Consider the following 27379-nt stretch of genomic DNA (forward strand, 5'->3'; position numbering starts at 1 on the left):
TGAGAAATGCACTTGCTTCGCTCTCCCACTAGATTGGTAGCATCCTACCACAGCTCCATCATCCTCCTTATTTTGAAGCTGCATCCCTTGTGTCTTTGAGGTTTCCCCTTCGACCTGTGGACGAGAAACTTCAGCAAGGGTTTGCCTCTTCCTCTTGATGATGTCAATGATCTCCTCATGGAATTCACGCTTTGCAATGCAAGAACTTCTCCCAGAGTAAACTCAATCTTGCTATTCAAGATCCTTTTCTCCAAGAATTTCTTTAAATCTGTAGCAACCTCAATATCATATTGTAGTTTATAAGTTGGGCCTTTTGTCTTAACTTTTGTTGGCTCTTTCTTCTTTACTGTTGTAGACTCCTCCATGAGTACTTCAGGTGGAGATGCTCCTTGTGTTGAGTGTGTTTGAGAAGGCATTGAGTCGCTTCTTCCCCCACTTCTAGAAGCTCTTTTTTATGGTCCTTCATCAGCATTCTCATGTCTGCGCTTCTCTTCTACAATCGCCTCATTTTGTTGGCATTTTGTAATGTAGGCATGCACTGACAATGAGTCTACTGGATCGTTCCACCCTATTTCTAGACGTATGCAATCACCTGCTTCATGTAGAATCTCTTTTGTAAGCTTTCCCTTTTTAACTAATTGCATGACATTTGGCCAAATTTAACCATGGTGGTCACTCACCTCTTCATAACAAAAATGCTCTAGTTTTACTCCATAAGTAGCTGTCTCAACTGAAGAGGTGGCATGCTTAGTTTCCATATCTCCAACAAAGGTTTGCATTCCCCCCTTCCCAAAGTTAGTTCTCAAGGGTAGACCTGTCTCTCTTAAGTGGATTTTACCATCCTTAAAAAAGACAACATCTTTTGACAAAGCATCCCTAAAATCATCACAATCCCTTCTTACATGGTCTGTATCTATTAACAAACCCTTCTTTGGGTTGTTGTCTTTGCCTAGGAAGTGGCCCTGATGGTTGGCCTTTTTCTTCAAGCTTTGCAAGCTTCACCTTCAAGCCACACATTCCCTTCACAAGCTCATCTAGCATGGACTCATCAAACTTAGGAGCGATAAAAGTAGGCTTTACCATTTTGTTAGAAGTTGAGGTGGAAGGACTTGTAGTGTTTACTACCATCTTTTCCCTTCTTCTTTGTCGTTTGGCAAGCAGTGAAACAGCACCTTCAACCTCATTCCAGTCGGTCTTTAGTCCTTGCTCAGCATCTTTACCTTCAAGAAGAAGCTCCAAATTTTCTTAAAACTCTTTACCTGCAGCTTGTAAGAAAAGATATGTCTTCTCTGCATCTAGTGTGGCCCTTTCTACCCTTGTGAGTTGTGCATAGCACCGCTCAAATTCCCTAAGTATCTCTGTTATTGATAGTCCTTGCTTTGGCTTGACTACCCATTCTAAGAATGTCCTTTTGGTTACTCTCTCAGAGTCCTCCATGAAATATTCCTCCTTTAAAGCTACTTTGAGTTCTTCCCAATTTCTCCCATGCCCATCTTTAATTGCCCTAACATGCTCCCTAATTTCTGGAGCAACGACTACCTCAAAGCTTTGAATCATCTCACCTTCTAACACGCGATGCAGCTCCATCTCCTTCACATACTCGCGTAAGTACTTGGTTACATCTTTGCCATTGAATTGATCCATTCTATTAACGACCGCTTGTATGGCCTTCGTTGCTGAAATCTCCCTTCTTTCAGTGGCATGTTGTTGTTGCATCAACATTGCAAATGCTTGAAACATTTGCATTGTTGTTGGGTAAAAATGCATACCCTGTTGCTCAACATGATCACCCATGGTTACGCACAAACTCTCACCCTGGCAATTTTGCGTCGGGTTCACGAAAAATATGTAAAGAAGTAGGCGATCTTGCGAGGAAGGCACCTGGCCTCTTGCTGTGAGAGTTTGTGAGGAAGCTCAAGGGTTATAAGAAAGAGCTAAGATGTAGATAACATAGCTTCTAGAGCTAAAGAAGAAATGTAGCTAAACAAGCCGCTCACTTTTCCTTACAAACACACACGTGATGGAGAGAACTCATGAAAGATAGTCAGAACAAAACAAAAATGAAAACATCCAGATTACGATCATATCATATCATGGGTAGGATAAAAGGGTTAATGAATGAGTTAATGATATTTAATCTTTGTTGCCCAAATAAGCTACGGATTGCTCTTTGGAACTGTAGCTTTGTGCTTACTATAATGTATATGTTTTGTCTAGCGATTGGGATTAGTTGTGAGTACAAATCCTCTTGATTCATAATAAAATAGTCACATTCACATCAAAAGAGAAGTCATAGTCAATAATAGGAAGTATGATGGGATCTGGTGAGAGAAGTATTTCGTTGAGCCTTTCAGGACCAAATAGAAACACCATGCATTGCTGAAAGTGAATCTTTCGACTAATCCAAATGTTGACCCTAATAGATTGCACTGAATGGAATTGAAAGAAATTACCTCTATGTGGATTATGGTTATTCATCAATGATATACTTAGTATGTTCAAAGATAAAGGTGTGAAAGAAGTGAAAGGAGAAGAAGAAGAGGGTTTCTCTCCCAAGCTCTATTGTTGCCCTTAGGCAATAAGGATACTGCGGGGAGAGAAGTACCTGTAGCAAGGAGATTCTAGAGTTTGTGGAAGAGAATGAGAACCTTAATAGAGAGAGATGCTTGTGGAAGATGAAGATATGGTTACTAAACTTGTGCACATAATTGTTTCCCACAAGAAGGTTGTACCCATTACATTGACAAGGTTGCTGCTTGAATACCTTCGAATGAAACAATTAGGACACAACAAGAGAGATCAAAGGAGGAGTAACATAGAATTAGAGATAGATCTAAGTGTGGTGGTGGTATTAAAGATAAATAATGAGAGATAGAGAAGGAGTTAAAGAAAAGTATTGGACTAGATATGCAAATGAAAGAAAAACTAGCAACATATATCTTACATGAGAGCAATCGCCACCACCTTAATGGAGAGAGAAGATGAGGCAAGACTTCAGTCTTTCTTCAAGAGAAAGTGTGGCACTAAGATGAGTGTAACGGTATGGAATTGAGCTATTCTCACTCACTCATAACTTGCCCCAATGAAGAGAAGGTTTCCCTTTCTATAGGTGAGGGAGCCATGTTTTACATAATCACTTGATTAGGCTAAAGAGTTAGCCCAAATCAAATGTTCTTTGGATATTTCTTAAAATGGGAAATATTAGGACTCAAAATATCATGAAATTCAGCATTTTTGGTCATTGAGGCTCCATGTGGGTGCATGATGTATGTGGGCCCCACCTAGGCATCTTCTGTGTGGCTCCAGCAGGGGTCCCAACTTGTGTGTCTTGTCCTTCAAGGCATCTTTGAGGTGTCACATTCACATGCTTATGTATTTTATCCTCCAAATATCTTATTTTATGGAAAAAGACCAAGATTACCTCTTTTCACTTGATTCACCTGTTTACCATCTCTTCTTGCAGTGTAGTTGTGAGAGGGTTTTTCACTGGTTTCCCTGTAACGTTTGACCTGTAACTCGGATTGACATGCTTCAAAAGGCAAAATTGGCCTACTAAAAGAGCTTAACTTGGTTTTTGCCTTTTCTCTAGGCCTTTAGGTCGGGAGTTTTAAATTGGGATGGTCCAAGAAGCTTTGGATCTTCCTTTTCATAAAGTCTTCTAGTAGGCCCTTCCCTCTTGTATGTATCCAAGAAGGTATGCATTATTGAAGGGTTATATTATTAAATAAATGTGAAAAGAAGAAAATAATTTATATATGGTAGGGTATAGCTGAGATATTAGAAGAAATATACAAATGCTTTTCCCCCAGACAAAAAGAGGCACAATCATTGATACTTCTCTTGCAGTACTTTCTAATAGTAATGTACAATTATATTACTTCAAAGGTAATACTAAGGTATGGTAGAAAGATTTTACTTATGCATATGAGTATTATATGAAGTATACTTATGCGTCAAAAAGTCACAAGATAAATCGTTTAATGCCCGTTCCCACTATATACGTGCCACAGCACGACAACGCCACACTTAATTGTACCAAGCATTTGGGCTTTTGCCTCCGCAACCTCTTGTGAGCATTCTTTTGGCTACCCAGCTTAGATGGGCAAGCATGAGTTTGGCCATTGCATTCTCGTCTCTTACTATGTTCCCCCTCTCGTCAGTGATTGTTGTAGTAGAATCCCTTCTTCTTTTGACCTTAAGAGCTCTAAAAAAATAAGCTTGGTTGACAGGGTTGGATTTGAGGACAAGCTCTTTGGCTAGCAACCAAGTCTTTTTTATATCCTCAGCTTGCAACTTAGTAAGCTGCAAGCTTCATGCCAAAGTGCAACTTAGTAAGTTGCACTTTGGCATGAAGCCATCTCTCGTGATCTACCTCTGACGCACTTCCTTCTTGCTTTCTTTTGGAGAGCTCCTTTACTTCTTCATTTAACTCCATGTTTGTGACCTCTTGAGTCTTTTCACTAGAGGCCCTACTCATTTTATCGCTGATTAAATGCTCCACACAAGGGAGGACCAGGCGCGAGGGTCTTTTGCATCCATATCATGCTTCACTTTGCAAAGAGCTTTCTTAGCAAGGGACATGAAGAGAGGATCCTTAAAGAGATGTTGCCCGAAGACTAGTTTCTTCTTCTTCTGTTGGCAGCATCCAACACCAACATTCCTTTACCTCTTCTTTATGAGCATATTTTTCCATTTACCATGTACCTAGAGTAGAGAGGAGGAAGAAGGAGGCTATGGAGGTAGAGGCTTAGAGCCGCATGTACTCTCTTCACGAACCTGTTAAGCATGCTATGAAGTTAAGTCCTATTGCTTCTCTCTTTGCTTTTCATTCAAATTGTATATTAGTGTTTTGATTTGTTTGTGCTAGGAACTAATCGCCCTCTAATTTCTTGACTGCCTATTCTGTGTTTGATTATGGTGTTGTGTGCATGATTAGATTAATGTGTAGGTTAGGATTTGTGCGTGCATTGCCCTAATTGTAACCCCACGAGCTTGGGTGAGCTCGTGACCAAGATGTGATCACAAGATTTGGTAGGGAATGCAACAAGAGCAATTTGTGATTAGCATGAGGTTTACCATGTGTGCAACACTAAACCCATTCATTAGTTATGTCTTCTCTCTGATCTAGATGGACTCTCATGTTTTCCGCACTCTTGTCCTGAGTCTCATTACTCTCGCACATTCACCCATGTGTGATGCTCACAGTCCCTAGCCGGGTCGCTACCATCCACCAATTGATGATTTTGTTGATCCCTTGGATCTATACTACAAAGGAGACAACATTTGGTGCCGTTTCCGAGGATGGTACCCTAAGCTAGATGAAATTTTTTGAGAAGATTGAGTGTTTAAGTGTAAAAACCCCCTTCTTTTTCACTAATTGATCACTACTTTGTGACTAATGTACTAACAATTTGTGTGCCTAATTAGAGGCTTGGAAAACACTCTTTTGGAAAAAATTGTAAAAAATTCATGTGGATTTGAGTGATTTTAAGTGTGTAATTAAGGGATTTTCACTAGTTATCATCTCTAATTACTCACTAATTACATGTGATTTTAATGCAATGCATAGATAAATCAAGCATTGGATGTGTGCTCATTGCTAAAATGTGTTTAATTTCCATGATGGTACACATAAGGGAGTATGCAAATTGTGTTGTGATGCTGTCAAAATTGCCCCAAAATTATATGTGTGTAAGTTTGTAAGTGTGTTAATTGTGCATATTTACAAACTTTCAAATTGACTTGAATGATTTCATTAATGTGCAAATGAGATGTTGAAAATGATGATTTGATTGTGAGTGTTGGGCCAATGTCTAGAAGTTTTTTAATTAGACGAATTTTTGGGTCAAATTTGAGTCAAAAACGGTCCAAAACGATCAAATTTTGAGTGGCATATTGATGATTGATTGATTGGATGATATAATTACGATGCCAAGTGCTACAAATTGATTTTCATTTGCTGCATAATTTTCAAAAAATGGTAAATTTTTTGCTATTGTTTAGCCTTTTTTGCTAATTTATTGCCTAAAATTGGTAATTTTTATCCAAAAATAGAAAAATTTGATGTAAACTGCCAATCTAAAGTGTGCTTTGCAAGATCGTGAATTTTCTCTAATTTTTTGGCTGTTTATGTTTTTTGGTGCATTTTTTGTATTTTTTGAGTCTTGAGCAAATTTTTTAACTTTTTGCACTACTTTCCATTTTAAAAAAAACATTATACACACTCTCACCCCCAGAGCACCTCATCTGTTTCTCTGTGTTTTTCTCTTTTTTTTTGTAGTTTTTGGTCTATTTTTTCTTTTCTTGCTAATTCTACTTGCTACTTTTTCTCATTTTATTTCTATTTTTATTTTTTCAATTTTCTTATGACTTCTGTCATTTAAAAACAATAGTAAAAAAAAATCCCCTCTAAGAAAACATTTTCAAACCCAAAAAATAAAAAAACAAAAACATAATAATTAAGGGAATTAAAGAAACACAACAAAACAAAAAAACAAACAAAAAGTATACAAAAAACACTCACACACAGAACCCACACCACACACACACACACACACTCACTCACATCACCCACCCATTCACACCCACGAGTACACACTCACCCACCCACTCACATTCATGCATACCCATGTGGACGCACAATTAAAATTTAAAAAGACGTGTCGATCTCTCTCTCTCTCTCTCTCTCTCTCTCTCTCTCTCTCTCTCTCTCTCTCTCTCTCTCTCTCTCTCTCTCTCTCTCTCTCTCTCTCTCTCTCTCTCTCTCTCGTGTCTTTGCATGCGCGGCAACCTCCTTTTCCCTATGTCTGCGCTGACCACCCCCAATCTCCCTGTTTTCTTGTGTTTCCTCAGCGCACGCCATCCTCCCTCTGCCACGCCACAACTTGCAAGTGTTGACTTCACTTACTTTATTTAAGTTCATTTTTTATAGTTTCAATCATTTCATTTTATTTATTTGATTTCACCTCATATTATTTCATTTTCTATTCCATTTGATTTTGTATTTATTTCTTTCTTTCTTTTTATTAAAAAACCCAAAAAAATAATACCTCTATAAAAACAAAAAAACAAAAAAAATTACCCAACCATTTCAATAAAAGGCAAACATTTTCAAAAAATATTAAAAAAAGAGAAAATCAAATAAAAATCCAAAAAAGAAAGAAAATTTGGAAAAAAAATAGAAAATTCACCAAAAACTCAAAGATTTCAAATAGAAACAAAAAAGCTCGCCAAACAATAACAAGAAATTTGAAAAATCTTTTAAAAATCTTGAAAGTTAAGAAATTTCAAAAAAAAAATTGAAAAAACCCAAAAAATACATAGAAATTACAAAATCAATAAAAATCATAAAAAATCCAAAAAAATGCAAAAAAATAAAAAACATAGAAAAACTTGCAAAAGTAAAAAAAATTGTATTTTTAAAATTTTATCTTTTGAATAATTTTTCTGTTTTTTACTTTTTGGTTTTTTAAATAAAAATCCAAAAAGTTAAAAAAAAAAGCATTTCTCTCTCTTGTTTCTTCTCCTTGCTTCACACCTTGTACATGCTTCGTTCACGTCCACTTATGCACGATTAGGCACATTTAGACTAGATACACCTAGAGAGTTAGATTTTGCGAGATTTTGCCCGATTACGCCAGAGTTGACCCAAATTGAGCCAGATTGCATGCATAGACCTTGTCCTTACACGGATTTTGATTTTGGTCTACATTTGGTTAGTTCACGAGTTTTAGAGATTATTCACGTGCATTATTTCATTTTGGCTCGATTTACAATAGATTCCACGCTTGACCACATTTGACCCCGATTTGCTGTAGAGATTCGTTTGTGGTCTTGATATTGACCATATTATGCTACAATAGATTCCACACTTGACCACATTTGACCCCGATTTGTTGTAGAGATTCGTTTGTGGTCTTGATATTGACCAAATTATGCTAGTTAGAGCCTATTCACATGCGAGACTTGACTTCGCTTGATATTGACCAAATTATGCTAGTTAGAGCCTATTCACATGCGAGACTTGACTTCGCTTTATTTTAGTCGTTGGTCATACGTTTGCACACGATTAGAGCTCGATTTGATCCATTGAATGACAGTTTTTTTACCTAGAATTGGGCCTACAAAGGATTGCTAGAGTTTTTTCACACCAGTGATCCCAACTTAGCACTTGGCTAGCCTTCGATTGCCAAATTATGCACCCTAGCTACTGCACTTGCATATTGACCTCCTTGACACTAGGTTGACCTAGATTGATAGATTTTGGTTGTCATGGATCTCGAGGCCCTATTTGATAAAAAATTTTGAGTCCATGGCGAGTTAGACGGATTGCCTATATACAAACATGTAGACACTCAGCAAAGGTACATCCAGATTCAGCCCACAAACAGTCAGACACATAGTCTCCAAATGCTTAGAGCTCGAGCACACCCGACCTTACAAGATTACCTTCTTGATGGTTTTGGTACATCTTATAGATGCATGATGGAGGAGATTCCAAAGCGTGTTACTTTAGCCCTTCGTAAGGATCGTCCAGACACCTTTGAGCTACCATAGACTGTATCCTTGGACTTGTTCGAGAATGGACTATGATGAGGTTACCTATATGTTGCTGTGTGGACTACGCTATTCCCTCTGCGGAGTAGTTTTGTTGAGCGTATAGTAGACCTGATGACCATATTCTCTACACAACCAACACGACTTAGATCACCTCCAGGATTCACATCATCCAAACCATCTACAAGATAGAATTTTCTTGAGATCATGACAAAGGCAAGGGGGCAGATATGGAGTGCAGGAGCCAGAGCCTTTCCAGTGCACCTCCAAATTTACCATGCACAAATACAGCCACATCACAGTCTACTAAGACTAGTACACATGCTAGTGAGGTTGTAGAGACCACACACACCACGAGCACATTAGACACAAAGCTTGCTGGATCACATGCATCATATACGATGGGGAGACATAGATCACCACCTAGAGACACCACAAAGGTACCACATGAGGATAGAGTTTCCACGACAAGTAGAGAGCACCATACTAAGCTTGTGCTACATTTCTTAGGCTATAGAGGAGTCATGCCTTGGTTTGTTGACCTTGATGGACATTCCTACACCAAAGGCACCTTCTCGGATGGCATTGACCCTTTGATACGGCAGGTAGTTAGAGTTCAAAGATGTCACCTTGGTTCGACTAAGTTCTTCACTGATGCGCTCAAGAACACATACATGTCCTTGTCGATTAGCCCTTATGATGTTGTAGACAGAGCACATCCCTATGATTATTTGGACACCCAGGCACATCCTAGGATAGTGCAGTGCAATTACATAGGTTGGAGCACACATTGACTTATGTTGATGATTGTGGACCTACATATCGACCAGACCAGAGCACATGACGATTTGAGCCAGCCATGATTCTTATGGTATATCTTGTTAGAGATCCTTGCGATAGGATATATAGGGATACATATGGTACTAGATATTTCTTGATGATGGGATTTCCCTATTCTCCATGGCATCGTCACAATCCTGTATTCATGACCACAAATAGTCCACAAACACCAGCTAGACAGACTTCTCCTACGAGGTCACCTCCCAAATCTCCATCACATAGACAGATTTTGCCTCAGAGCACTGTTGATCAGTTGAGGTCTAGAGTGGTTGAGATGAAGGAGACAAATGATCACATTGACAACAAGATGAGTACACTAGAGAGCACTACCATAGAGCCACCTAGAGTGACTAGTCTAGAGGATGCTAAAATGGTTCTATAGAGGAGGTAAAACCGAGTGAGATTGCTCATATACTAGAGACGAGATTTGAGACAGTAGAGATAGAAAGAGTGCCAATTCTACATTTATGGTTGATTCTAGTGCACCTATCATAGAGGTAGATGTCCACCAAAGCCTACACTTGACAATATTTCTAATGCACATGACCACAAGAGTGTTGGCATAGCCCCGATAGGGACACATGCTACCCATTGAGGTAGATGCTCATCGATATCCACGACCAAATTTGGTGATGATTGAGCATTTAAATTCCCCATGTGAGATAGGGATAAATGAGGTACTTATAGACCATGACTGTCGCCACCCCCCGAGACTGGACGTCACACCTGATGTTGGCGGATTGTTGCAATAGGATGAAGTAGCATATCGAGAACTCAAACCAACATAAATATATGATTGAAACTTCAAATGAAAAGTTCTAAATGACAATGCACTGAGGAGAGGATGTTACGAGCATGTAAGATGAGGAAATAGCCAATTTGCCTAAGTCTCCCGTGGGATCTAACTAACACTCAAATGGTCGTAGAGGTGTCAATAAATGAACTCCAAATGACATGAAACTTGAGATTAGGGGTCTCTAGGCTATAGGCAATAGTCTCCCAACATCAAAACGTGCAATAGTCACAGTCAGGTAGGTGAGAAACCACAATTGTTGTCACCTTCACAAAAAATGACGAATGAGGGGTCGTTTGACTCCTCCTAAGGCCTACTTACCTCTGTCCATTCTTATTTTCACTTAAAACACCATCAAAAACTCAAAAAAAGCAGTTAAACACACTAGGCAACCTAGAGATAAAACCGCTCATTGTGTCGTACACAGACGCTTAAACATGAAACAATGAACATGTACATGAAGCCAAGAGTATGAGGAAGCAACACATGAAGTTTCATTTGCTACACTTACCGATAATATGCATAATGAGAACGAAAGCATAGGCCATTCTTTACCATGATCTCTCAAGTGAGTTACAATAATTGTATGTCCCAAAAACGAGTCTTTTTCCACATATATCTAGGGCTAGAGATGGGGTAAGGATAAAAAGTATGAGATGGTAGTGAATCCAATGTCATTATTTTCTCATTCATGTCTGTGGATTCACTGCAAAATAGATTTTACAAAAAGATGGCTGCGGAATTTACATTGTACATCGGGCACCAAAAAGTGATGTTAGGTAGAAAGGATATATAGACTGAGGATGGAATAACTTGACTGCTTCCTGCCAAAGTGTACATCTAAAAACTTGTAGCAGATATTGTTCGGCCTCAACACTCCCCCTTCTCAGTTTCTTGCCGTCCTTTAAAAGACCTTTATTTGTGAGGTAGTGCCATGGTCTTCTTCTTTTTTGACATGTGTTGGTTGAATGCCAGTGTCATCGGCTCCCACTGATCTTCTTCTGGCTAATGAAAGAAGTGTGAATATGGCATGTCGTGTTGATGAATCATGTAAGAGAAAAATTCAGCAATCCTTGTAGATTGGCATGAAGATTGTGTTGTTCATCTCAAAGTAGTCGGTATAGAAGTCTTCTTTGAATGTCTTTATGGCCTTCCAGACATGAAGTCCACTTGATTTGTGTGGATTCTATGTTTTTGAATGTGTTGATGTAGGCGGACAACATATGAAAAATCTTTAGCATCATCTTGCATGCTATGTTTGGCATGTCGTGCACTAATGTGATCATCTGTTTAAGTGCTTGGTGCATATATCTGATGGAGAGAGCAGTTTTGAGCACTACAAACACTGGAAAATTGAACCACCACGGATGAGCACGTTATAGCCGTTCTATCTAGGTCTTAGGTTTGATAATGGGATAGTATGTGGGGTCGACCTGCAAGTACACTAGCACAAACGAGTTCATTATAACTGCGGTTTTTTGTGCTTGATCATGAGTGTTGTCTTCCATTCTAGGCATGTTGCTATAAGATCCTCAATCATCCACTCTAATAGGTCACATTATTGATAACTTCCCTCTGGAGTTGGTAGTGGTGAGAGAAGTATCCTTTTCTTATCTTCGATGGTCATCCAGTTGAGCACAGCCTAAGGTAGTTGGGGCTCAGGGACCTCATCTCTAGAATCTTTGTATCTTTTGCTTCCTTGGCAAAGTTGTGGAGAGTGTCTGCAGGACCTAACTCCCATGGATGAAGCTCTGGGATGGTTGACATCTTTCTCGTTGACTCTCTAAGCTCCTCCAGTTCTATGAGTAATGCCTGGATTTTTGTTTTTTGCACGACACTCCTCTCTTTGTGATGTTTGCTTTCCCTATAGCAAGAAGCCTTGATAGTGATGTGGACTTGCTTTGTAATCTATAGCTGCTCCAGGAGGTCTTCTATTTTCTTTTTATATGCCTCAACCTACTCTGAGTTGCTAGCGAGGACCAGCATTGGGTTCATCATGAAGGAATCTAATTGTCTTGCTTGGTCCATCACCCATGCTTGCAGCAACTCAAGGGTGATGTTATACTTGTGAGTGGGGCAGCTCCTCTTTTGCACTTTGGTGTGCTTGGGCATACAATTTCCCCTTCTGTTCTAAGGCTAGCTGATTATTGCATGTAATGCCCTCCCAATCTCCCTTGCCATCTTCTCCTTTTCATAGAGCTCTTTTAAACATGCTTGCCTCTACTTGGATGTGAGTAAGATGGGCATCTCTTCTTCTCAAATCCTTGAGCAAGTCATTGTTTGTAGTGGTGAGCTCAACATTTTCTTTCTCAATTTGCACTAGGCGCTTTTGGGAGCGCACCACTATTAGGCTCAACATATCATTGCTTTGATGTTCCTACTTGAGTAGCATGGTTTTCCTAATCATTTCCTTGTCTAGCTCCTTAGCAAGCTGATGTCGCTACAAGCATGGTTGTACTTGCTGCTACTATAGGCATGGTTGGCTCCATTGGTAGTGATGGCTTGTCTTCTTTGCTATGCTCTAGAGGTGCAATTGAGGAGCTTGCCTTGATGGTGAGTTGGATTGGCCTTGGTTCCTCAACCGCTGCAAGTTTCCTCTCACATTTTGTCTTGTGCACTTGGCGAGGGATAATGGTTGTGAGTATTGGTCAGCGCACTTTCCACTTTGCTACAATCTTCAAAATCTCTATAACCTTCTTTTCTATTCATCTTTCACGTGTGTAGGAGGTAAGTCCTCCATCATTGGGTTTTCTTTCTCAACCGCTGCAAGTTTCCTCTCACTTTTTATCTTGTGTTCTTGGCGAGGGATGATGGTTGTGAGTATCGATCAGCACATTGTCCACTTTGCTACAATCTTCAAAATCTATATAACCTTGTTTTTCTCTTCGTCTTTCACCTATGTAGGAGGTAGGTCTTCCATCATTGGGTTTTCTTGCTCTTTTTGGAAGCCCTCAGGCGACTTGTCCCTGTGGATTACATGTTCATTTTTTTCTTTTTCCGCACCCAATCCTTCCATCATTGGGTTTTCTTGTGGTTTTAGAAAGCCCTCAGGTTGGATATTCAGTGTTGTTGCTACTAATAGCCCTAACTTTGACTTGATAGCCTCTTGGGCTTCCTCAATAGTGTAGTTGGCCTTGAAAAAATCTTGCACTATTGTTTCTGGGTCAAAGGGAGGTAGATCCACAAAGCGAGGTTCCTCCTCTTGCCCTTGTTCATGGACCTTGGCTCTGTTTTGTGCTTCAAGTGGTGTAGCCCTTGGTCTTGGCCCTTGATTTTTGCTGGCATCACTTTTGGCTCTTTTGGTTGTGCTCATTATGCTTCCGTTTCTTCTTCCCGTGATATAGGAATCTGCATTGGCTATTCAATGAGAAGCTCCTCGATGTCTTCTAGGTCTATAGGGACCTGAGCAACTGTGTGGTGATGATACGGTCGTCTTTTGGTGCACCATTCTCTTACTGGCTTGTCATTTTCCTTAGATTCCTTTGCTTCTTATTTTTCTGTTGTAGCATCCGTTGGTTTCTTGGCTATTTGGCCTTTGATTCTCTTTGATATTAGGGCTACCAAACTATGAGCTTGCTCTTCTCTTTCTTGTTTCTTGTATTTGTCGAGCTTGGGTGGCTTTTTTTTGTTTTTTCTTTTGCTCTTCCTTGGTCTCCTCTTGCTCCTTGGCTTTCTGTTCCATGTGAGCGATCCTTTGCTCAAGTTGAGTCCGCATCCGTCTCTCTTGTTGCGGTGCTTGGAGTTCAACGACATCCTCATCGATTTTTGAGCTGATGCTCTTTAAAACGATGGCTCCTTTGTCTGTCAGTTGCTCAATCTGCATGGTTCTCTTGGCCTTTGGCTGTTTGGGTGTCACTACAAGTGTGGGTCCTCCCTTGCTCTTCTATCTTTGCATGATGGCAGACCACTCAATGGATATTGGTGCCTTGCTTGTGCCATTAGGGAAAATTTGGACTCACAAAGGGGCCTTATAAGGAGTTTGACTTCCTCTCTCGTGTCCACAACGAGTGTGCGATAAAATTTTTGCAAATCAACTCTAAACTTGGTGGAGATTTGGCAATTAAAATCTACTCTTCAAGCTCTCTCTATTGATATATAGCACGCCATGAGATTCCTCATATTTTGAAAGATTCTCTCTAGGGTCTAGATGGAGTTGTCACATGACAAGAGAGAATAAAAAAAAGAATCTTTCAAAATATGAGGAATCTCATGGCGTGCTATATATCAATAGAAAGAGCTTGAAGAATAGATTCTAGTCGTCAAATATGCCAAGTTTAGAGTTGATTTGCAAAAAATTTACCGCACGCCCATTTTGGACATGAGAGACGAAGTCAAAGTCCTTATAAGGCCCCTTTGTGAGTGCAAATTTTTCCTAATGCATTTGGAGCATTGGTTCGGTCTATGTGACCTATTTTTTATTGCTTCTCTCTCTTCTTTTTTTTCTCGTCCCTTAGGTGGGACAGACTAGCAGCAATCGAATTTTTCAAAGAATTTTGGGAGTATCTTAAAACTCCGCTAGTGCAATTAGAAAACAGGGCTCTCTTGGAGGTGCACTTGGATGCAAGCCTAAAAAAAGGGCTCATCAAACCTATTCCAAAATTGGTTTGTTTCTCTCTGCTTAAACATTGGCGACCTACCTCAATGATGATAGTGGCGTAAAAGCTCATTGCCAAGGTGATTGCTTTAAGGATGGCTCCAATCTTGAACAAAATCATCACCCCCCATCAACATGGTTTCATCAAAGGATGTAAAATCTCATTGTCAAGGTGATTGCTTTAAGGATAGCTCCAATATTGAACAAAATCATCACCCCCCATCAACATGGTTTCATCAAAGGATGTTCTATTTATGATAACATCTTGGAATCCATGGTTGGCATTGAGTGTGCTACTTTCACCAAGCAAGAGTGTATTCTCATTCAACTTGACCTGGATAAGGCTTATGATAGAATCTCATAGTCATACATTGCGATGGTCATGAAGGCTTTGGGTTTTTTGGACCCAAGGTGTGTACGATAGTGCACACACTGGGGGGGAGGGGGCTACTATGAGCTGCTCTTCAACAATAGGATAGTGGAAATATTTGAGGTTAAGCAGCCAATCAAGCAATGCTTCCCCATTGCTCTTTGCAATTGGCGCTCACCCTCAAGTAACCTTGCTCGAGAACAATGCGGAAAAAGGGGAAATTCAAGGCTGTCACTTCGTGGACGTATTGCAAAGTTGTTTGCAGATGATTCTTTACTCTTCCACTAGGAAAAATATGTCTAGGGGACCTTTAGGATTAAGGTTAATTAAAGGCCAGCCAATAGAAAGAGGGTGGTGGACATACTCTATACCCTCAAAAAAGGAGGGGGAAAAGTAGTCTTACACATCTGGATGGCCTCAAGTACCTAGTGAGAAAGGGGGGGGGGGGGGGACCACTTTGACTTCTTTCCCCCCTTTTGTGGCCCGGATTTGAAATACCCTAACAATTTGAATTTTATGAAATTTTTAAAAACTCATATTTTTCCTCACTCTTGTACGAGAAAAATATGAAATCTATTTCTTGAGCTTTCGAGTACATGGTTTTCATTTTTAGAGGTCCTTGGCTTCTACATCCTTCCCTCCTTTCTTGAATTTTGGTATAATTCCAAAAATTTTGAAATAAAAATCCACTGCCTGATTTTGATTTGGTGTTGAGGAAACCATCCGGCCTTGTGGTTGGCCTAAACCCTAAACCCTAAACCCTAAACCCTTTCGGTTGTTGATTTGGCCGATGCTCCTCACGATAATACTCTTTTGATATTGCTATCAGACTTCATGCTTATTGAGTGCTTGACACCCCTATAGTTGTAATTCCAAGGGTGCCCAGCCAAAGAAACTTCAGTGCCTCACTGGGAAAATGCACCGTCTGATTCTGAGATGGAACTATCCATTATCCTTCCATTGAACCCTCTTCCTCTTGCCCTTCTTCTGTGTTGGTGCCTCAGAAGTCTCAGTACCATCATTGTCCTTTTGGATAAGTCTGTAAATGGCCTCCTACTCAAGATGATCCCGCATTTCAGTGGACATATCAAATTCATAAAGCGTGAGAGGATTTTAGGTTTTGGTGTCGGGATCATACAGAGCGCGTTTTCCCTTTGTAAGGCAGGTTCTAGCCAATTTACGAGGTTGTGTGGATCCATCCCTGCGAAAGAGGCTGATTTGTCTTTATCCTAGTTTCAAAGAGAATCTCAGCCATTTCTCTGTATTGTGGTCCCAGTCGTGGTTTAGCAGTGATATTATCCTTTTCAGGGATCTTAGAAGACTCCACAGTCAATTGAAGCAACTGATTTGTGATCTTCGTTAAACCATGCAGCTGGATCTTCCACTGTCCCATATAAACCTTGACCCTCTTTATTTCTCCTTACAGTTCCATGACATCATCCAATTTGAGAGAGTCATTGATTAGTGATTGCCAGGTTTTCCATTCCACAGGGGCTCGCTCATACCAGTCTTGGAGTTCATTAGTGATACTGAAGTAAATGAGTTGATCCACTAGTTCTGGATGTTGAGGATACAAAGCTGGGGAAAATCTGGGCAGTTCATCTTCTTTAGTAGGCAATGCATATAGGAGAACTGGAGAATCAGACACAAATTGCAAAAAATTGAGGACAGCCTCGTTCTCCTGCTACATCATCTTCCTAGTAACTCAGACAAGTTGAAAGATTCTTCGGAGAGCAGTTGCATGTCCTCCTACTGTCATTTGAGTTCGAGGTCCCTTACTGCTGGAAGTCTGATCTTCAATGATAGCCTACACCACACCCTCTGGTCAAAAACTCCTATGGCAATTTGCATTTGAAGTAAAACTTCTTTCATTTGATTTGTAACTTCCTTCATGCACTTGTATGTAGGCCTGTTTCCGAGAAGTAGATCTAGTTCAAGAGCTAGAGAGTGACGGTCTGCAGTGGACTGTCACTACCAGTGTGGATTGACTATCCTATCATCAGAAGTCAGTGCCCACTCACGTACCCTTTCCAACAGCTGTATTCTGTTGGGATGCAAAGGCAATTGACACAATTCTTGATCATGGAAAGCAACTGATTTCCAATCCTCAATCATTTCTCTAGATCCAACATACAGCCTTTGAAAGCAGATCAGAGATAAGAGTATCGTCCTCCAAAAACTAGTAATAGAAGCTTGTTGATGTCTTAATCTCTTGTTTAGTGTGATGAGTTGTAATGAATGTTGCTCATCACCCTTTAAGGACTCAATCATAGCTTTGACTTTTCCTCTGCTATTGACAATGTGTCGTGACTGGTGTACTGGAGAATATCCAGTGTTGCCCTTTTGTCCAGTGCCTGGCTGCTACTGATCATCAACCCGCTGATCCCCCGATTGCTGGTATGACCGGTCCTTTTGCTGATTTAGCTGGTCTTTGTTGGGTTCATTGTCCCCTATAGTAGCTAATTCACCAGCTCCAGAGCTTGAAGGTGGGGAAGGAGGAGGATTATCATCATCATCAGGTTTATCTATTGGCTTTTCTTCCCTTCTTCATCCTTCTCTTCTGTCTTCTCAGAATCCTCATCAGGATCATTTTTCTTATCAACATAATATAGGATAGCTTGATTTGCTAAAGCACTATTTTATTCAGAGAGCTTGTCTTGAAAATCACTCTCCATGGTCTCCATAAGTGCCTTCAAATTGTCCATATTCAGAGTGACATTGCCCTCTGGAATCAAAATATTAGGCAGGTTATTATATATATACCTCTCTGTAAGAGAAGCCTTCAATGCAGTGTGGTTAGTCAACAGCGCATTGAAGTCTACCCTCTTTATTCTCAGTATAGTCTGAAATCTGTTAGCATATCTTATAGCTTCTGCCTTGTCTTCAGTTAACTGCCTCTTCTCTGTTTCGAGACTGCACAACTTTGCTTGTAACTCCTTAATTATCTGGGTGACTGGTTTTCAGCAATACTATGCCTCAGAGATTGTGCTTCGATATCCTGCTTCAGTTTCTAAACTTGTTGCTAGCTGCTTTCCACTTCTTCTTTTAGCTTAAACACTTCATCAGTGGAAGCTGATGCATCCATCATCTATCCCAAGGCATTGAATATTGTGTTCCATGATGACTAGATAAGCAATGAGCAACCATCAACTACTATTGTCGAGTCAAAGTGGATTGGCTCATAAACCATAGCAAGAGCCATATATGGTAATGTTGCAAAGTCAATTTTTTGAAGAATTAGTCGGCCTTTGAGAGGGTGATGCTGAAACTGCTGCAGTCTGTCCTTTTTGGCTATGGATAAAGCCATTCACTGAAAAGAATTTTGTTGGCTGGACTGGCAGGTTCTGAACCCTTTCCCTTGTGAGTATTAACTGCCACCTATTCAGCACTGGACGTTTCTTGCTGGTCTTTTCTAGCACTGGTGTCTGTTGGAGTCTCCTCTGCTTGCTGGATCTTCCTAGTAGCATTGGTCTGTGCTAGAATCTGTTCTTCAGATGTGGCTGAAGTCTGGCCTACTGAAATTTTTCTAGTAGGCAATCACTTAACCTGACTCTCCAATTGCTTTAATAAAGCAATGCTTTTGGACAACGTAATCCTAGGTTTCTTTGAACCACTAGCTTCCACCTGAGTGGCGTTCCTCTTTTGTCCAGTTAGGGCCAACAAATTGCTTGGATCCTCTTTGTATGAAGATAACTCTACATTGTTAGTCTCTAGAATGGGCTTCAGACTCCAAGCCATCCTTACCTGGTCATTGGCTTCTGAAGCAGTGCCCAGTATAGAAATTTCCAGACATACCAAGCTTTGAATACACTCTAAGATTTTAGCTTGGCAGTCTGCTAGAGCACATCGTGAGACAAGATTTGACATAATTTTTTTTTAGCTGTAGCATTTAATCGTTTTGCAAGCAGCATAGCAAACAATTTTTCTGCCAAATATGTGGGATTATTCTTCAGGCTATTAGCCTCAACAACAAACCTGTAAGTTGAGGGGAAGTTCAAACCTACTATTGGAACCCCTTGTGCACTAGCATTTTGTTTCTTCTTAGCTGCTTCATCCTCTTTTAGAGCCAAACTTATCTCTTCTGGAGATGCTGTGGTCGGCTTTGGCTCATTGGGCATTTTGAAAGCATAAGAAATATCGTCAGGAGTTGCTGTGATTTTTACACCATTGACAGCAACACTGCCATTCTGGGCATTGAAAGAATCAAGAACCTGCTTGATTATGGCCATGTCAAATTCTATTCTTGTAGCTTGTACCGCCACATGCAAGTCCCATAGTCAGAGTAGTGCTTTGGCCTACTCAGTGAACACATACCTTTGTATCTTGCTATGTGGGATAAGTGGTAAATAAGTTTTAACAGAGGTGATGATTGCCAAACTTTCATCTATGGTATCCTGCATCTTCACCAACATTTTCCTTCTACCCATACACTATGAGAAACGGTAAGTTTGTAGAGGAACAAGACTTCCTTGGATAGTCAAAGCCGTAGCTAGGTGTGTTGGGTAGGGACAGATAGAGATCAACAGATTCTTCGGACGAGGAGGTTTTTGATTGTAGTGAAGAAGCCTCAGATTTTGGCGATGGTGAGTGTGTAACAACAGGTAGGCATTGTGCAGGAAATTTGTGAGGAAGAATGCCCACTCGCCTTACTGTTATACGCTGTCAAGAAGTAGGCGGTCTTTCCAGGAAGGCACCGGGCCTCTTGCTGTGAGAGTTTGTGAGGAAGCTCAAGGGTTATAAGAAAGAGCTAAGATGTAGATAACATAGCTTCTAGAGCTAAATAAGAAATGTAGCCAAAGAAGCCACTCACTTTTCCTTACAAACACGCACGTGATGGAGAGAACTCATGAAAGATATTCAGAACAAAACATAAATGAAAACATCGAGATTAAGATCATATCGTATCATGGGTAGGATAAAAGGGTTAATGGATGAGTTAATGATATTTAATCTTTGTTGTCCAAATAAGCTGCGGATTGCTCTTTGGAACTGTAGCTTTGTGCTTACTATAATGTATATGTTTTGTCTAGCGATTGGGATTAGTTGTGAGTACAAATCCTCTTGATTCATAATAAAATAACCACATTCACATCAAACGAGAAGTCATAGTCAATAATAGGTAGTATGATGGGATCTGGTGAGAGAAGTATTTCGTTGAGCCTTTCAAGACCAAACAGAAACACTATGCGTTGCTGAAAGTGAATCTTTTGACTAATCCAAATGTTGCCCCTAATAGATTGCACTGAATGGAATTGAAAGAAATTATCTCTATGTGGATTATGGTTATTCATCAATGATATACTTAGTATGTTCAAAGATAAAGGTGTGAAAGAAGTGAAAGGAGAAGAAGAAGAGAGTTTCTCTCCCAAGCCCTACTGTTGCCCTTAGGAAATAAGGATACTGCGGGGAGAGAAGTACCTGTAGCAAGGAGATTCTAGAGTTTATGGAAGAGAATGAGAACCTTAAGAGAGAGAGATGCTTGTGGAAGATGAAGATATGGTTACTAACCTTGTGCACATAATTGTTTCCCGCAAGAAGGTTGTACCCATTACATTGACAAGGTTGCTGCTTGAATACCTTCCCATGAAACAATTGGGACACAACAAGAGAGATCAAAGGAGGAGTAAGCTAGAATTAGAGATAGATCTAAGTGTGGTGGTGGTATTAAAGATAAATAATGAGAGATAGAGAAGGATTTAAAGACACGTATTGGACTAGATATGCAAATGAAGAAAAACTAGCAACATATATCTTACATGAGAGCAATCGCCACCACCTTAATGGAGAGAGAAGATGAGGCAAGACTTCAGCCTTTCTTCAAGAGAAAGTGTGGCACTAAGATGAGTGTGACACTATGGAATTGATCTGTTCTCACTCACTCATAACTTGCCTCAATGAACAGAAGGTTTCCCTTTCTATAGGTGAGGGAGCCATGTTTTACATAATCACTTGATTAGGCTAAAGAGTTAGCCCAAATCAAATGTTCTTTGGATATTTCTTAAAATGGGCAATATTAGGACTCAAAATATCATGAAACTCAGCATTTTTGGTCGTTGAGGCTCCATGTGGGTTCATGATGTATGTGGGCCCCACCTAGGCATCTTCCGTGTGGCTCCAGCAGGGGGTCCCAACTTGTGTGTCTTGTCCTTCAAGGCATCTTTGAGGTGTCACATTCACATGCTTATGTATTTTATCCTCCAAATATTTTATTTTATGGAAAAAGACCAAGATTATCTCTTTTCACTTGATTCACCTGTTTACTATCTCTTCTTGCAGTGTAGTTGTGAGAGGGTTTTTCATTGGTTTCCCTGTAACTTTTGACATGTAACTCGGACTGACATGCTTCAAAAGGCAAAATTGGCCTACTAAAAGAGCTTGACTTGGTTTTGGCCTTTTGTCCATGCCCTTAGCTCGGGATTTTTAAATTGGGATGTTCCAAGAAGCTTTGGATCTTCCTTTTCATAAAGTCTTCTACTAGGCCCTTCCCACTTGTATGTATCCAAGAAGGTATGCATTATTGAAGGGTGTAAATATGAAAAGAAGAAAATAATTTATATATGGTAGGGTATAGCTGAGATATTAGAAGAAATATACAAATCCTTTTCCCCCAGACAAAAAGAGTCACAATCATTGATACTTCTCTTGTAGTACTTTCTAATAGTAATGTACATTTATATTACTTCAAAGGTAATACTAAGGTATTGTAGAAAGCTTTTATTTATGCATATGAGTATTATATGAAGTATACTTATGCGTCAAAAAGTCACAAGATAAATCGTTTAATGCCCGTTCCCAGTATATATGTGCCATAGCATGACATCCAACCCTCTAAACCTGCACATCCTCCGGTATGTGCCACATTGTCTCTTTGTAAGATCAGACCTCTTGTACATCTTCCTTGCTTTCTTCTTCACTGGATGATTCCAGAGCTTCATGTTCACTTTGATCTTCACCTGTGTTTTTCTCTTCTTCCTCATCAACATCTTCTAGATCATTGTCTCCTCTTCTCTTAAACATTTTAATCCTTTTTCCTGCAATGGGAATCTTTACTTTTGTACCATCTAGTTCAGACAAGCTGTAAGTAGCATTTTCATGCACATGCTTTACAACATACGGTCCAAACCATGTTTTTGAGAAATTATGCATGACTGTGTGCTGGTTATCAAGGCTACTATCATACACTAAAACCCAGTCACCTTTGTCAATTGCTTTGCTCCTGAGTCGATGTCGCTTATCAAAGTAGTCCTTGTTTTTCAACCTTGCATTTTTCAGTCACTCTATTGCAGCTTCAATGTCTCCAGGTCTTCTCTCTAGTTGCCTTATACGCAGTGCAAGGCGATCTTCCCTGCTAAGCCCCTCTTGCCAAGGTAGTACATTCCATGTGGGAATTGTATCTTCAATCGGCATCACTGGCTTTTGACCATACATTAGCTCCGCAGGGATGTAGCCAGTTACTGAGCTATGTGTTGTACGATTAGCCCATAAAGTATATGGTAACAGTTTTGGCCACTCACCAACTCCTCCTTCACAAGCCTTGGCCAAAGCTTTGATGACAGGAGCATGCCCTCTTTCACTCTTTCCATTGCCTTCCGGGTTGTAAGCTGTAGTAAGAGAAAGCTTGATTCCTAATCTAGAAAAGAACTCCCTTGCTTCTTTGGCATCCAGTTCACCTCTATCTGCAGTGATTTTTCCCACACAACCATAATGGCAAATCACCTCATCAAGAAGGAATTTGCACACAGCTTCTGTGGTTTTAGCTCTTAATGCTCTTCCTTCAACCTGGTTAGTTAGGTCCTCTCGTGCAAGAACCAAGTATCTCATTTGTCAGAGTCCTAAAGGCATTGTGACTAGATCCACAACCCATTTATCGTGCATGGCTACTGGATATGTAGGGTGCAATCCATCACGATGTCGAACATTTGAATACATTTGACAAGTTACACACGACTCTACAAATTGAGATACATCTTTATACATACCCTTCCACCATTATTTTTCTTTCAACTTGGAGAAGGTTGCCCACACACCTCTGTGTCCAGCCCATAGACTCTCATGAAACTCTTGCATGAGCTTTACTTGAGTCTCTTTTTTACATATAACCGGTTGTGGTGTAGCACCCTTTTGTTTTGAATGCTTCCACAAGTAACCATCCTTCAAAAAGTACCCATATGCTTTCCTACGTATCCTCTTGAATTCTTGTTCAGACCAATCATCCTGTTTTGTTAGAGTACTCAAGTAGCTTCCAATAAGAAGCCAATCACCTTCATAAAGATCTTTCAAGAACAATTCAAGTGAATTAGTCATGCAGACATTGTTAGCTTTGACAAGAGAGATAGAATAGAACTTTGTGCCTACATCATCTCCCTCGTCAATCATTCGTGACTCATCTTCATAGCTTGCCCTTGATAGCATATCTGCTACTGTATTGTCTTTACCTGCAATGTGCTTAAACTCAGGATTTAAGGACTTAATCTAAGCAATCCATCGCAACATAGCAATGTCTGGTGTTGAGCAGCTTGTAATCATCCCAAGAAGTGGTAGACAATCTGTTTCTACAACCACACATGCACCAATTAGGTACTCTTTCCCACTTTTCAAGGCTGTAACCATACCCCATAACTCTCTCTTTATCTGTGGATAGTTTCTTTGGCGAGCACTTAGTACCTTTGCTCCAAATCTTACCACATACCTGTGTCCTTCTTTGTCATCTTGCCCTATTGCCCATCCAATCCCTGTAGGACTGGTGTCTACTGTCACAATTACTAGCCTTTGACACTCATAGTCTACCTTTCTCAAAGTCGTTGACTGGAGCAACTCCTTTAGCTTTTTCATGGACTTTACATGTGCTTATGTCCATTTAAACACTTCTGATTCTTTCTAAGCACCTGATAAAGAGGATCAGCTACATGTGCATAATGTGGAATCCAAATAACATAGAAGACACATGCTCCCAGAAACCTTCTAACCTCAATGATGCTAGTGCATGTTTCTTTCATTCTTTGGATAGCATCTACCTTTGATGGACAAGGTTTCCTACCATATGGCCCACACATGTGCCCCACAATGAGCACTTCTTTGACACCAAACATAGACTTTTTCCCTGACAATGTAAGATTCACTTCTTCCAACCTAGAAAATTTTTTATCACAATCACTTATGTGATTGACCACAAACCTGCAACATCCCTTGAGATCCAAAGCTTCATCTTTGTCACTTTCTTCACATCCTTTGATAGGAAAATCATCAATGAAAGGCATTGTGATTTGAGGAATAAAGTCACGTAAGACCTTATTCATCCCATTCATCATATGTGCAACCGAGTTGGTTGCTCCCTGTGGCAAGGTACACATCCTTAACAAACCCAAAGGTGTCCTCATGGTTGTCAAGTCTCTGAGTAGAGATCTCCCATTGAGTAGATTGCCCTCCCTGCAAACGCCTCTACAAACTCATCCACAATTGGACCTGTACCTACATTTCTAATTGTCACCTTGTTCACTGGTTGCATATCTTGGATGAAGTGTAGAGAACCATTCTTCTTTGGAACTGTGAACCACCTGTTTGAGTATGGATCACAAGAAGGCTCCAAGATTCCCATTTTGATTTTCTCATTCTGTAGCTCTACTAACTTTGGCAAATGAGCCTTTGGAACCGGAATAGGCTGCAGATTCCAAGGCACATGAGGTATTGTGAAAATTACCATAGGAGCTACAATAGAAGGATCAACACATCCTATCTCATGTGGCTCAAATGCAAAATCCTTACCATGCTTTGAAAGCATTTCTTTGAAGAACTTTGTCTCCTCCTATGTTAGAAACTCCTCGCGACCAATCTGCAACTCTTGGAAAGACTCCTTTGTGAAGGTATGCCCAATCTTTTTAGGATTCCTCAAACTTGGTTGTAAAGAAGCCTGCTCAATCTTTTCCCTATTGTTGGGTGGTAAGGGTGAAGCCACCGGTTTCATCTTCTTTGCTACACTCTTGTATTTAGTTTCAACATGGACTTTTGGGCCAACTGTTTGATTTTCTTTAAAGGCTTTTATTACTTGATACATTTCCATAGAGCAAACTTCCACAACTTCATTTTCAAGATGCAAACTAGACCCCATTATAGCATCAAGCTCACCCATAGTATCTACAAAAGAAACTTGTTCACACAAACCCAAAACATTTTCAGTAGGCTCTAGCAACCCACTTTCTTTCATGCCCATTTGTACATTATGTACATATTGCCTCTCACATCTCTTCAAATCTTCAAGTTTTGTAAAACATACTGATCCATTCCTTGTTACCAAGGAGCCCATTGAGAAAGTTTCACCTATTTTTGGATCAAGCGAGACCCTTTTTCTTTCTGTACCACTGCAATCCCGCTTTACAATGGTACTTGGCCAAAACCCATCATTTCCATATGGTCATGAAACTCTTTGCTCACCTTTGGTAGAGGATGTTCTCTAAGGTTGTCATGATTTCTTTCATGGTTTACACAAACTGTGAGAAACTGGACAGCTCATTTACCATCTTTGCTACGTATCCTAGCATATGCTGAACCATCATCCATTACCTTTGTTTCCATTCGAAATCCCACAATGTAGGGCTGTCCAAGGATGAGATGATATGAAGATGTATCCTGTACAAAGAAGTTTTGGTCAATCTTTACATCACCTATTGTCACCTTCACACCTGGACATGCTGCATACAATTCAGCGGATGAATTGTTTGCCACTTTTACCATCCAGCCATGATCTGTGTCCATTGGCCATTTGCACTTGTTGTAGAGACTCTTTGACATTATGTTTATTTCTGAACCATGGTCAATCAAGGCAACAAATGGCTCTTCAAGATCACCTACCTTGACCAAAGTTTCTGTAGTAGCCCTTGCCCAGTGACATCGTGAATAATAGCTCCTAGGAATATCTTCAACTTCTTCATCATCATTTGAGAAATGCACTTGCTTCACTCTCCCACTAGATTGGTATCATCCTACCACAGCTCCATCATCCTCCTTATTTTGCAGCTGCATCCCTTGTGTCTTTGAGGTTTCCCCTTCGACCTGTGGACGAGAAACTTCAGCAAGGGTTTGCCTCCTCCTCTTGATGATGTCAATGATCTCCTCATGGAATTCACGCTTTGCAATGCCAAGAACTTCTCCCAGAGTAAACTCAATCTTGCTATTCAAGATCCTTTCCTCCAAGACTTTCTTTAAATCTGTAGAAACCTCAATATCAGATTGTAGTTTATAAGTTGGGCCTTTTCACTATAACATATGCACGGTATTATCGCTCACATTACCGCAAAAAAACAAACAAACTTGAAATATAAAAATTCTCGTACGCGGAAAATACCGCGGAAACTTTTGCGGTAATGGTCTAGCGGTAACATCCGCGGTAATGGTTGCGGCTATATTTCCGCGCCTATTACCGCATTTGTTGCTGCAAACATACCCGCAAACATTATCGCGTGTGCGTTATCGCGGGCATTACCGCGGCAGGACCATCCAAAAGGTCATCTATTTTTTTATTTATTTTAGTTATTTTACAAAATTATTATTAATTACAACAAAATATCACAATTGGACAATACATTGAACCAAAAAAAGATTGATAATTTCATTTACATAAGTGGAATTACAATTGGGGGAGGTATTGAGCCAAAAAATGATAGGTATTGCATTTACATAAAGGGCAAAAAAAGCCCGCGTGTACAAAATAGAGTATGGGTCATCTGGGATAGGGCAAAAGGGGCCCGCGTATACAAAATAGAGGATGCTCATGGGGGAGTTGGCGGCATTTCGCATGGAACTCCTTGACTCTGCAAAACCATAAAAAAGAAACAATTAACACTTTGTTATTTAATATTTGATATAAAATCAACAATTTGATTATTTAAATAAGATTAAACTTACATGTTGCAGACTTTTGCATGCATTTTCGAACTCCTCTCGAGAGATCATTTGATTTTCAAACACCCAACACCAAGTTTGATACTTGGTATGGTTCTCTCTATATCTTTGTACATCTCTGGTCGGGCGACTCATGGTAATGTTATACTGACAAAAAATAGCAACCAATTAATTAAATGAAAAACATTATATTTTTTACAATAAAACTAATATTTTTACTTCCATATTTTTCTTTCCAAGCCGTTTTTCCTCCCGAACCATAATGCGTAGGAGTCTAATGGGATATGGCCTCAACTTGACGCGTATACATCCTCGCATCCGTTGCCCTTTC

The sequence above is a fragment of the Adiantum capillus-veneris genome, chromosome 5, assembly GCF_014529385.1.
Source record: "Adiantum capillus-veneris isolate H3 chromosome 5, ASM1452938v2, whole genome shotgun sequence".
NCBI classification, from domain to species: Eukaryota; Viridiplantae; Streptophyta; class Polypodiopsida; order Polypodiales; family Pteridaceae; genus Adiantum; species Adiantum capillus-veneris.